This window comes from Danio rerio, chromosome 8 (genome assembly GCF_049306965.1).
Source record: "Danio rerio strain Tuebingen ecotype United States chromosome 8, GRCz12tu, whole genome shotgun sequence".
NCBI lineage: Eukaryota > Metazoa > Chordata > Actinopteri > Cypriniformes > Danionidae > Danio > Danio rerio.
The window spans coordinates 17287051-17300000 of NC_133183.1; the positions used below are offsets into that span (position 1 = coordinate 17287051).

General features: G+C 38.6%; 1 protein-coding gene across 10 annotated transcripts in view; it reads right to left on the reverse strand.

Annotated features, from left to right (window-relative positions):
* agbl4 (AGBL carboxypeptidase 4) overlaps positions 1-12950 on the reverse strand; it is a 685205-nt gene that overhangs the window by 212817 nt on the left and 459438 nt on the right. The window lies entirely within an intron of this gene.

The window sequence follows — 12950 nt, forward strand, 5'->3', positions numbered from 1 at the left end:
CTGAGGAACCTATAAAATAAATAATAAATTAGAACATTTCAGATAATAAGGTTTCACAACAAATGTATTAACCAGAGAATACTGAATGAGAGGAGAAATTACCTTTGTGCATTAGTTTGAAATGCTCTTGGTATTGTATTTTGTGGCAGTAGTATTACAAAATCAGTGGCAAGAGCTATTTTCAGTGTTCATGCAGATCATTATTATTTTTTAAGAATAAGTACATTTGGATTCTCTACATGACTAGTGTAATTTACTGTACCACACCCTGTTATGAAATCCTTTCTTATTCTAGACTTTGTTATACCAGTATGCGCAAAACCAGTTTAAAACTGGCTTTCTTGTCTTTCAGCTTGCATCTGCAGTAGCATAATGAGTCTGTACGTGTCACTAATTACTTCTAGGCCTGTGCTCTTCTCTGAACTGATCTTCAAATTCTACATTACATCTCATATTTACAGTACAGTAATAATTACAGTAATGATAAACATACCAATATTATTGCACTATACTGGTCTAACAATTTTGGGGTTATTTGAGGTCTGCAAATAATTTTAATAAATAGTTTCTAGTTTCTTTTGAAAATTAAAGATTTAGATATGAGATATCAAATAATGCTAATTCTTTTTAAACAATGCACTGGCTAATAATTCATTAAATATATTGATGAATGCAGCGTGTTGTTTTTATATGTCCCACAAAACATAGCAAGGTGTACAAAAAGGTGGGCTTTTGTAGTCATTCCATATCAAATAAGAAACTGTCTGATAATGTTGTTATAAACGCATGATAAATAATGTAAAATGAGTACTATCAAAAGTGTTTCCAGTATAAAATACCTTTTTTTCCTAATGTACAGTTGTTTACAGACAGATGCATCAGGTTTGAGGACTAAAACTGATGTATATAATTACTAATTAATCCATCTACAGTCAAAATTACTTTTAAGAAAAGGCTGCTCACTTGGCGACTATATTTTGAGCATGCAAAACCAGAATCTTGATATTTCAACAACTCACAAGAGTCACAATAAACGTCATATTGTCAAATCAGTAACAAATCTGGCACAATCGTCTTTCTTATTCTCAAACAGCATTTAAAAAGCTAAGAATCCAGGTGGACCAACTACTGCCAATTTCTACAGATTTTCCTGGCAGAAAAGCGTCGCATGGGCTTAACATGTGCGATCACACTTTAAAATCACATGGGAAAAGTGAAACTTGGTTTTGGAACCTTTTAATGTGAAACCCATGATCACGCATATATTTCTCATAAAAATGTTCCAGAATTTCTCACATTTAACGTGAGTTGAACATATGATTGCTGGTGATTTTTCTGAGAGGGTTCAGCTCAGGCTTCAGCGGCAGTGACGCAATGGGCTCTATTTTGACGATCCATGCCCAAAGTCCAAAGGGCGTGTCAGAATACTTTTGCTATTTTAAGGATGCAAAAATCCGCTTTGCGCCGTGGCGCAAGGTCTAACAGATTTGAACTTATTCTCTTAATTATATTCGGTGTGTTATGAGAATTAACCAATCCAAGTCTCATCTCCCATTCCCTTTAAAAGCCAGTTGCGCTCCGCCATAGCACAATTGCTATTTACATGGCGGACTTTGTAAGTGGAAAAATTTAACACTTCACTAAAGGGAAAACAGTTAAACAGACCATCTACAGCGCGAGAATGAGAGATGAGCCCCCTCATTGTTTACTTTCGCTTTCTCGTGGATATGAAAACTTCTTGTACGCACAGACATCCATTAGCCTACATAATTAATTTTGTTTGTTAAGCGCAAAGATTTGTTTCAAAACTATTTCTAAATTCAGTTCTAATTTCCAGGGGAAATAAATGAATAAATGAACAATAATAACGAAGTGTGGTCAAAGTTATGTCTAAACACACATGCTATGCCCCGTATGGTCTAAAACCTGACAGGTGGACAAATCTAAGCTTGTTTTTAATAAAACAAATACAAATATGGATATGATAAATAATACTGCTGATAATGATAACATTATACAAAAGCAAATCTTCACGAATAGACTGAGAAGCCCCTCGAGATGAAAAATCCATAAAAGTATGGTTTTATAATTATGTATAGAAAATAATATTTTTTTGTTATATTTTAATCCTTTAATTGTTTTTCATTTGTAAAAATATTTTTGTATTGCTGTACATCATGTGTGTATTAGGCAATGTGTAAGCGAGGTGCACAACTAACACGCTCTGCGCTGGACAATAGACCAGCTTTGATCTAATCTATTGAACCGTCTATTTAAGTTTCTCAAAATAGCAACACGTCAGCAATGCGCCTCAACATCCCTCCTTTATTAGATCAGAACGCCTATGGGCACACATATGAGCACAAATGCGTTTGCTATTTAAAGGGCCATGAAACCCCCTCGTTTCAGCAGGGTGTTTTCACACCTCTACTTTGGAAAAAGTCAGAAAAGTGGGCATGTCCAGCTCTGTTGAGGGGGGAGTGTCGGAGGAAGAAAAGTGGGATGGTGTGGGAGTGTCTATTTGGGCACGCGCAAGTTTCAGAGTCAAAATACACACAAACACACAGGAGAAAGTGATGGTGTTTAACCTACATGGACATGTCGAATTATTTGCCAAATTATGAAATGGTGGACTTTAACTGCAGTTTGGCTCTTTCATTCAGGGAATTCATTCATGCCCCTCGCGACAAACGAGATATTTGATTCGAGGAACTGCCCTAAGCGTGTATTTTTCATGCAATGTTTGATATCGCTTGGCGAATGAGAGAAAAAAAAACTCAACTTAGATGCACACGGCAGGTAGCGTCAGAAAGTCGCGTGTGTCATTCCGGTCACAAAATGCGGTGAAAATCCTACACGAGGTTAAAGTTTGGTTGTGGTGCGATAAAAAAAAAAACTGAATAAACAAAGAGCACTGCTCGCTCACTTACCAAATCTGTAGAGACAGGACAATCACCAGCAACTAGAGCCGCGTCTTTATGAAGAGAATACTACAAGCGAATCCGGATCTCAGCATTTGCAGATGAGAACAGCTCTCAGGTAAACAATGTTCCTCCTTAGACACGTAAGTTATTGTTGTCGCGCGTCGCGTACACTGTTAATCCACACGTGAGTCTGAGCTCTCACAGAGAGAAAATGAAAACGAAACTTAACTGTAGCAAACTATAAAAGCAACACTTCACGCTTGTTTTGCCAACACAACGTGGTGTGTCTGTAGTCTAAGCACTGTGACAGTAATGAATATTAATGAAGTTGCACAATAGAGCGCGCTGATTGGTTTGAACCAAGCCTTACTCATGCATTAATGCATCACACTGTAAGACGTAATAAGACATACTCTGGCACAGATGCCCAGTCTGCACGCTGGAATACAACGCTATTATGTCATGGCCGTGACGCAGCTTCAAAAATTAGTTTCAAACCGGAAGTACTAATTTGCTTGAAATAACGCAAAAACAAACAATTTTCACTTTTTTGTGAAACATAGGTGTCCTAATAGTGTTTTTAGCAGTGTGGGACACACATACGACTGTCAACAGCTCAAAAAATGTGTTTTGGTGTTTCGTGACCCTTTAAACAGCATGGCTAAAAATGACTCTTGCGTCGAGCTGAAACTAGCAAACAACAATTGCGTCGCGCCTTGTGCCACCTTGCGCCGAGTGTATGATAGGGCCCAATGACTTTATCAGTTACAGATTTTCTATTTTATTTGTAGGGCTGGACTTGTTTTTGTTAACATTTTATTTGAATAGTCCACTTTCTACCGAGTAACTTTGCAACTACATGTTATCTATAGCAGTCAGTAGTGTATTAGTAGATTGTCTGCTTAATATCTGCCAGTCATTTATTCTGATGCTCCACCAATATGCTGCTGACTATGTAAATACCAAGTCAACTTATTATTTACTAAAACCAACTCTAACCTACCAGTCTGTAAACATTTAACCAAATGAGCAAATGTAAGTTAATTGAGACATAATTGCAGTATTTAACAATGTATAAAGTGGACTATAACAATGAGGAATTCTGCCATAGTAATAATAGGGGATTGAGTCAAATTGCATGAAGGGTCTTTGGGAAGTACAGTACTGTGGAAAATTCTTAGGCCCCCAGTTGCATTTGTTGTTTAAGTGAGGGTATAATGGCATTATATTACTTCTCATTCTCTTTATTAAAATACAACCAGAAAATACAGGTTATAGTTGGATTTATTGGGTAGTTGTTTGAGACACATGAAAGAAAGAGTTAGAGAAAGATGGAAGAATAAATGAAAAATACTGCAGTTTTTGTCTTGGTTAGATCGGCATTTCTGCCAGAGCTGTTGTCAATATAACCAGAATTGATAGGATTGAGAATGCTGAAATTTATTAAAAGGTTTTAGTTCATCATGTTATTCCTACTAAAAGCCCTTAATTTGTAATAGTTAAATTTTTCAGCATGATAATGATCCCAAACACACAGCTGATGAAACAAAGACATTCATGAAATGGAATATTATAGGCAGTATGAAATTCACCAGGAGAGAAAAAGAAAGATAGAACACACTAAATCTAAGGTTGAACTCTCAGAAATAATGAAAGATGTTTTCTTTCAGAAAAGACTCAACAAAATCAAGCTGATACTTCGTGCTAAAGAGGTCATATTAAACGCACTTTTGATGCTAGTCTTTTGATATCAAAAGTAATTTTGTTCTGAATGATTTGTACATATTTCCCAAATATTTTGTTTGTATATTAAAAGGTGAAGAAACACCAACTCACAATTTTTGAGATGTTGATAGTCATATATGTGTCCCATGTTGCTAAAAACACTAATAGGACACATGTATGTCACTAAAAAGTGAAAAATGTTTGTTTTTGCGTTGTTTAGAGCAAATTCGTTCTTCCAATTTGAAAAGAAAGCAACATCAAAAAAATAAACAAAATTAATAAGATCATTGTGTAAATTCCAGTGTGGAGATTGGCTGTCTGTACTGGCCGTTACAAAGTGACGTCATTGAGTTTTCAGCACATACATTTATTAATTCATGAGAAAGACTTGGTTCGAACCAGTCTGCACACTATTGTGAACAAGATGCAACTTCATTACTATGCATGATATACCTTTGAGGACTCTTTTTACCTGTTATAGTGTTCAGAGAGATGCCACATTGTGTTGCCAACCATAATTAAAACAAGTATTAGAAGAATTGTTTGGAGACGTCAGTGTTGTGTTTATAAATGTGCTGCAACAGGTTTTGTTTTCATATCCCCTCAATGTGAGCACAGCTCGCGTGTGAACCCAAGCAGTTGTATTACAGTGGCCTGCTAACACGCAACAAAAATATGTTTGTAAGAAATTTTGTTTTTTACACGAGAGCTTTTTTAATCTGGAAATGGTGAAATCCACATTTGCCACTCATCTCCTTAAAAAAAAAAAAAAAAAAAAAAAAAAGACATGGTTCTGGTTTATGTTGATTGTCCCGTCTCTACAAATCTGGTAAGTGTGTGATCAATGTTCTTTGTTTATGTTTATTCAGATGGCAAAGTTAGTTAGTATCATCAGTAGTACTCTCAGTTTTTTTTTCAAGTCAGTTATTAAGTTTACAGTAATATCACTACAATATTATGGACCGAAAATCCTCCACTTCCACACAGCTTTCAGATCTTCTGCAAATGCTGCTCTCCGAATCACTGTCTATCTCCCCTGTGTCTGTGTTGCCGCTGTGAAAATTAGTTGTAGTGCACATACTAAAACTCCCCTTTACATGAAAACCCTTCCCTCTTTCATCACTCAACACTCCCACCTAAACAAAGCTGGACTCACCCACTTTCCTGACTTTTTTCAAACTAGAGGTGTGAAAACACCCTGCTGAGACAGGGGGGTTTCAAGGCCCTTTAAAGTTATATTTCACCCAAAAGTAATAGAGCTGCACTTGCACTTGCACCTTTTAGATAGACAGATTTGTGCAAAAGTCTAGAGGGGGTTGCACACCTGATGTGCCACTCGGCGCAACGCCACACAGAGCCAGGCATTTTACAATTCTAACCAAAGATTTCTATCAGAGTATGCACCAGCATTCGAGTTGGTGGCTGTGCGCAGCACCCAGTTATGACTAAGGGTGCCATCTAATAGTTTCATATTAAAAAACATTCGAATGTGCGGGTTCAGTGTGCATTACTCCCAACTGTCATGTGCACCGCATGGGGCATCCAATGTGTGACCCCTTTAAGGCTCCCAAAGCTGGTGGTGGCCTAAGACTTTTGCACAGTACTGTATAGTAAAAGGGTCCAAAACATATTGTTGCAGTATCACAAGCTATATACAGTAGGTTTTATTATTGTATAATATAATACTATAATTCTATATAGTACTGGCCATATTATATTACTACATGGAATCATGCCATGCATAATATTCAATGATTTTTTGAGAGAAATATTTATACAAACAAAAACAAAAGTTCCCAAATTTGCAGTGATGCCACAGAACATCCATTTTAGGCCCCCTTTAGAACTCTTCAGAGAACAGTTCTTTATAAATACTGTGAACAACATTTTAATAAGCTAAAAACAACTTTTCTCAACCTCAAGAACCTTTTGTTTAAAGGTTCTATGGATGTAAAGAAACATTAAAGAACTTTTATTTTTTTAAGACTGTAGATCCAATAAAACCAGTTGCTATTGGTAGTATACTTGAACACAGATTCATTCCAAATGTACTCAAGGAATTCGCTCCAGTCCAGCAGGTCCAACATGGATAGACTGCGGGATGAATGCACCATTGTTGCATCCTTTCAAACTCAATGGGAGATTCATCATTCTGTTTTGTATGTGGTCTATTATGTGGAACATCAGCATAAGTGTAAGGATCACAAGTCAAGGATGAAAAAGCCTGCCTGCTAGCGCTCTCTGCTTTTCTATCTGGAGGTATCCAGTGCTGCATCTCCGTTAATGCATTTTCAATATCTCTCATATCCCTCTTATACGGCGTAAGAAAAATCTTTCAGGCAGCCGATCATTACCATAATCGATTCATTCACCTATTACTTTTGTTCTGCGCCAGTGGTCTCAGCCGAATGCTGTGAGGGAAGAGGTATTCTTCTCGATCACACCAGACTGTATCGCCAGCATGCTGTTTTGCTACCACAGCTATTCTCTGCTCCTTGTTTCTCTCCAAATGACAAAGGCTATCTGACAGAGAAGAAACATTTTGTTATTGTAAAACAGGCAGGTTGTTATACAAAAGGACGGATTTCTTCACTTGTACTTTAATAACGAGAAAGGCGCAGTCAATAAATGGCACTAACAATTCGTTCTGCTTCGCCTGCCGTAATTGAAAAGTAAGTGATGCAGAACTTTGGATGCTTTGCCCTTTCTTCTTCTTTTTTTTCTCTCCATTTATTTCCTTTCATTTTATGTCACAGTTTGAGTCAGATCTGCCATCAAATCCTGAGCTGAAAGTTTGCTCCAGGGATAAAACATGGCGAAGATGAGGACAGACTGCAGTATCTGCAAAGTGCTTTCTGTCCATTTTGCTAAACACAGTGTCCGCAGAATGACAGCGATTGTGTCGAGAACTAATATGGACAGTCAAAAGAACATGCCGGTCTCAGTGAATGGACTGAGCTGAAGACCTCTGGGCCGGACTGGTCTGGGGCCTCTACTGTGTTGCTGGGCAAAGCGCTGTAACTGATGTACTGTGAGTGGACTTTGCAGAGACAGGGCTCAACGCGCAGCGAAAGGATTATTCTTAATCTAATCTGCCCCTCAATGGTTGGCTTGCCCTGCACTCCAGGTCTGCTCCAATAAGACTACCCAGATCCCCTGGCTGATGCGTTCAAATGGCTGCAGTTTATAGAATGTAGCAAATAGGAATTTTGCTATTCCACTCCAAATTTTCCCCAAGTCCACTCCACTCCAGCAACTTTCCATCAGGAAACAGGTCTGGAATTTCATTTCTTGCTAGTCCACACAACAATGCAAATTCTGTCATTATTTTTTAAAAGGGTAAGTTCCCCCCTAAAACTTTTATTTTGCTATCATTTACTCACCCTTGACTCGTCCCAAACCAGTCAATCAGTGTATAATTAGAAAAATGTTGGACACCTGTAACCCCCGACATCAATAGTAGGAGAAACAACCACTATGGAAGTCAATAGTTGTATAGATTCAGGATGAAAATTTGGTGCATCACTAATATCAGCGCACTTCTAGTTTCCCATTGTTGCACATTTCAGCCATGTGATTGACATAAATTTTTATCGTGATTTGATATAATATTGCTATCGGCCCAGCCCTAGTTGAAACCCTTACATCCTTTCATTGACATGACTTAACGCTGCATAACACAAAAACATTCAGAAGAAGTTTTTTGCCATGCTCATCGAGGTTAGCACCAGAAGGTGCTCTGAACAGAAATTTCTAGTAATTTACTACATTTTCAAAAGTTTTAAAAAAGACACTTTGTCATTCTTTTAGGCTTTTTGGACTAATGGATTTTCCTACTTCAGATAAATCCCCACAGTCAAGAATAATTGAGATTATAAGGGAAGCAAAGGGCAAAAGTTTTAGAGTACCCCGTGAAATAAAGAGAAAAAACAAAAGGAAGCGGTGGAATACTTTTAAAGATATTGTTTGGTAAATCAGATGGCCAGTGTCTCAATACTGCATTGCTTTTTTCTCACCAAATAAAACGGCCCTGAAAAGGTCATGACTCATGAGTAGGGCCAGACAGAATCTGTGGATATGTTTTGCTATTTCTGCTGAAAAAAAATGTGGATTTATGCAAAATTATTTTAGGAGTATCATAAACTAAATATCTGGAATCAACAAATAATACATGTTTAACTTTTATTTAATGTCTACAATGCAAATCCAATTTGATCCACTTATTTGGTAAACAAAGCAAGTCTCTCATATAATATCTCTACTAAAAGACAGATCATATTACTTTACAAGCTTTATTCTAAATAAATCATATGAACATTTTAATATTACTATTATTATATCACAATAATATTAGTAAAATTAATTTAGAAACTGAATAAATATAAATTTACACACATTTACACAAATAATAATAATAATACGCTGGAAGGACTATGTCTCTCGGCTGGCCTGGGAATGCCTTGGGATCCCCCCGGAGGAGCTGGAGGAAGTGTCTGGGGAGAAGGGAAGTCTGGGGTTCTCTCCTAAGACTTCTGCCCCCGCGACCCGGCAATGGAAAAGTGGCAGAAGATGAATGAATGAATAATAATAATAATAATAATTCATTCATTCATTTTCTTTTCGGATAGTGCCTTTATTAACCTGGGAACCACCAACTTATCCAGCACATGTTTTACATAGCAGATGCCCTTCCAGCCTCAGCCCTTCACTGGGAAACATCTATACTTACTCATTCACACACACACTCATACATTACGGTCAATTTTATCATACCTAATTCACCTATACCACATGTCTTTGGACTTGTGGGGAAACCAGAGAACCCGGAGGAAACCCATGTGAACACGGGGAGAACATGCAAACTCGACACAGAAGTGCCAACTGACCTAGCCGAGGCTCGAACCAGCAACCTTCTTGCTGTGAGGTGAACGTACTACCCACTGTGCCACAGCATTACCATAATAATAATATTAATAATAAAAATAATTTCTTACCTTTATATAGCGCTTTTCTGGACACTCAAAGCGCTTTACACATTGGGTGGAATTTTCTCATCCACCACCAGTGTGCAGCATCCACCTGGATGATGCGACAGCAACCATATTGTGGCAGACCGCAAGTAAATACACAGACTCATTGACGAGCTAAAAATCTGAAGAAATCTACAGATTTCTGCATGTGAAGATTTCGTGTGAACCTACTCAATGAGTTTGTTTTCTAAGGCACTGATTTTTATGATGGATTAATCTAGAGCATGACAGTAAATGTTGTCAAACTGACATACTGTACAATGATCATTTGTAAGAGCTTGGAAAAGTTCTTAAAAGATCTTGAAAATTCGTTTATTTTTTACCATTTTTGAAAATTAGTTTATTTTAAAAAATGACCCTGTTCTCTCACTTACATCTTGGTCACTTGAGTGCCAAAATTGAACCCACAAGCTAGCAAAATTTTCTTTGCGAATAGGTAAAGGCCCAGTGAAGGAACTGCGAACTGCCAAGGAATCGATCCACAACCTATTTGTCAACAAATCTGGTGAATGCACTATGTTTATCTAGGAAGAAGATCAACTGTTGGAAATCGCAAATGACAGCGGCCGCTCACATATCGCGACTTTTCCACACGCAAGTTCATTATTTCCAATGGAGGCACACCCAGTTGAAAACATCTTTCAGAATGCCGCAAGTCACGTCAAGAACTGACCGATCAGCTTCATACTTTGTATACAATATCCACATTTTTGTAGACTAATTATATCAGACAAACACAGAACACCCAATGATTTTTTTCCATAAATAAAACTTGTAACAGAGTTGCAGCAAAGTTTTGTCAGTTTGTCATCCTCTAAGAACACTTTGGTCACCATAGAACCACTCACGCCAAACCCCCTGGGCCGCGGTAAAATGTTTTTAAGCATTGACCGCAGTGATTAAAAGGTTGGGGATCACTGCTGTAGACCACCATCATTGTTTTGCTCGTCAAACTTTCATAAAAACTCCAACAGTAAAGTAAAGGGCACTAAAGGTCAAGGGTTTTATATTTAAGAAACTGATCAAATCCTTTTCTAATTAATATATTTGAATAATTTTCTGTTTTGCTGCGTCAAAAAAGCCAAGAAAAAACAACATCCTGAAGGAAAACTAAAGCTAAAACAAGCCCTCAAGATTCTCAATGCACGGACCAAACTAGCAATTGACAGCAGACGATCGTGCCATTCTGAATTTTAGCACATGAGCAAAACCTCTCTCATGAAAACAGATCAAATAACAGCGCGTCGCTCTCTTGCACACAGTTATCAAACAATGAGCACTTGAACTAAGTGTCTGCTCCCCCTCCACCTCTAAACACACACTTAGACTGGTGATGGCGCCTCATAAACTGTTTGGCAGTGTCGACATTATCAGCGGCTCAGAGTCAGACATCATGTCCCTCCAATTAGAGCTTCACAGCTCCCCTCATTCATCTTTATTGGTGATACATTAGCCACCATTAAATAAAAGACATGGGATAATCTCCATAATGATGTGGATGATGAAGCCGAGTGTCGGAGAGGGAGGTAGGAGCTCTGTGACTGGAATAGGAAAGAGGGTGGGTGTCGGCGGTGGGCCTGATCTGGGTTGGTGCCTGGGAGAGGATGAGGAGGGTGATGAAGGTGGGGAGGGATGGACATGAGGAACTGTGACAGCAGCATTAGCCGGGAACACATTAGCCATTACCACGCAGCCAATCAAAACAGCGCACCTGTGCCAATCGGGGAGACGGACAGACGCTAGTCCAGGTGCACGCGTGTGTACGCAAGCATCCACGTTGGCTGGCTAAGTGAGGAACCAGACGGCGAGCTCCAAACCTGCCGCTTTTGCCAGAATCACTGAAGCACAGAGAGGGACAGCAGGGATCGTTTAGAGAACATTACAAATATGCTTTAAAATAAAGGCTGCCGCATGTGAGGAAAGATGCCACGCTGTGAAAAAAAGTTGCGCCACGTCTTCTCCTATTGACCAACAACTTACAAGGCAATGATCTCTTCTCGTTTAATTGAACTGCCCTTAATTACGTTACTTTATTTTGTCCTTTAATTAGCGCCTCATGAATAATTGATTAGCCGTGAAGTCATCAGTCGGGCAATAAAAAAAGTGAAAGCGCGTGAAATGAACAGTAGCCCCGAAACGGAGCTCGGCTAGTCGGGCTGCCCTGAGACAGACTTCAAAAACTGACAGCCTGAGCAGACGCAAACTATATTGTATAACCGCTCCTCGATCCCTTCATCAAATATTTACAGGGGTATCATTGCCAGCACGGCGTCCCGCTGCGCATTCTCCGAGTGGCGGCAGGGGGGACATTGATCCTCCTTTTAATGAACAAACAAGAGCTTCAGAGATGTTTCTTATACTTCATCTGGATTTCTCTAGAGCTCATGCGATCGATCCGGCTGGGTTAAGAATCTGCATCACCATACAATCCTCTAAATATGATCCCTGGGCTGCATTAATATGAAAGACTAGACTGCGCTTTTCCCTTTTGTCCTGGATAATGTCAGACTCGTGCTGCCTGCGCGGACACTTCATTTGTCCTCATTGTGCGCAGACGATAAACTGTGAATATTTGATTGCTCGCAGCAGATTACTGAATCCATCTGTGTGATAAAGACACGTCAGAAAGAAGTCAGAAAGAGGTCACTGGCAAAGATGACCATATATAATCATTATCCGTAGCTCAAATAGATACAGATTTCCAGTCTATACACATTCGTGGTATTTTATTTCTTGTCATCTAAAGGCCAAGCTGAGAAAAGCTAATGTCAGTGTTATGAAATTAAGTAGTATAGTGTGTGTGTTTGACAGAAGACTAACACAGGGAGCCATAAATTAGTCTTTAATGTTGTGTCTTGGTGGATTTTCAGAGCATGTGAGTATATTAAAATTTGTAGGGTTACCAATGTGGTAAACAGTAAATAAATAAATTAATAATACATGATGCACACATATAATAATATAAGTTCATAAAATACATTCTCTGATAGTTACATTATTATTCAATTATTCATTTTCCTTCAGTTTAGTCCCTTTATTTATCAGGGGTCGCCACAGCGGAATGAACCACCAACTTATTCAACATATTTTTTATGTTGCTGATGCCCTTCCGGCCACAATTCACTATTGGGAAACACCCATACACTCTCACATTCTCACACACTACGGACAATTTAGCTTATTCAATTCACCTATAGCACCCGGAGGAAACACACGTGAACACTAGCCAACTTGCCCAGCTAGGGCTAGTTACATTAGTTCTGCTAATTTG